This window comes from Zingiber officinale, chromosome 9B (genome assembly GCF_018446385.1).
Source record: "Zingiber officinale cultivar Zhangliang chromosome 9B, Zo_v1.1, whole genome shotgun sequence".
NCBI classification, from domain to species: domain Eukaryota; kingdom Viridiplantae; phylum Streptophyta; class Magnoliopsida; order Zingiberales; family Zingiberaceae; genus Zingiber; species Zingiber officinale.
The window spans coordinates 44,891,347-44,892,350 of record NC_056003.1 but is presented as its reverse complement, the minus strand read 5'-3'; the positions used below and the strand labels follow the sequence as shown (position 1 = coordinate 44,892,350).

At 48.4% G+C, this 1,004-nt stretch overlaps 1 non-coding gene across 1 annotated transcript; it reads right to left on the bottom strand.

Annotated features, from left to right (window-relative positions):
• Positions 1–274: 274 nt before the first annotated feature.
• On the bottom strand, positions 275–356 carry TRNAS-AGA. Its single transcript has one exon. It is a non-coding gene; the product is annotated as a tRNA-Ser (tRNA).
• Between the last annotated feature and the right edge of the window lie 648 nt (positions 357–1,004).

Genomic DNA, 1,004 nt, shown 5'->3' with positions numbered 1-1,004 from the left:
TCTTCTGACTTGTTATATTAAAATAACAAAAAGATTAATTTAATAAAAAAATCAAAATATTAACATAATATGTCACTGTTAATTAAGAATTATCGTAAACACTAAAACTGATCTGATTATCACATCTTAGTTCTGGATTTATGCGGTAAGTGAATTAGGAGGGAAACCGTTTACTCGGGAGAAGTTCGGATCTAAATTATAGAAAAAGAAATAGTTTTTTTTTTTTAGAATTTCTTAAATGCAAATATTTAAAAAAAAATTGTGTTTGAGAGTTCGTGGTCGGCAGGATTCGAATCTGCGCGGGCAAAGCCCACATGATTTCTAGTCATGCCCGATAACCACTCCGGCACGACCACATGATTTCAACCTTTACAGATGTTTTTTTAATTTAAATAATATAATCAAAGTTTGTGATCTTCTTACTCTTCGCCCTCCAACGTACGCCGCTGCTGCTGCTTCCCCACTCTCCTCTGAACTGGCCAACGAGCACGTGCCATCGCCCCTCACCTTCTTCCTCGCCGCCCAACCTCTTCGACATGTACTCCTCTTGCCACACTATGCCGCACTCGGCCCTCTCCAACCGCGTCCTGTGGACCACCCTCATCGCCGGTCTTGCGCTTAACGGCGACTACCGTACGGATATCGAGAATTTCCGCAGCTCGCGGGCCATCAGCGTCCACCACAACAGTTTCGCAATCGCCACCGTGCTCTCTGCCTCCGCCTCCGGCTCTGCCTCAAGACCGAGCGCTTCGCTTCGGCTCCCAGGTCCATACCTGTGCGGTCCACAGCTCCCTCGTTGGTCTCTACTCCAACTGCTCCGATCTCGCCAGCGCCAAGCGGGCCCTCCGGACATCGGACTCCGAAAACCCGGTCGTGAGATGAAACCCTCTCCCTTTTTGTCGAAATGCTCCTTCGAGACCATCCGTCGGACGAGTTCACCTTCGCCTCCTCTCTCTACTCCGCCTCCTTCGCCAGCGACTCAGGCATCGGAAGATCCGTCCGTT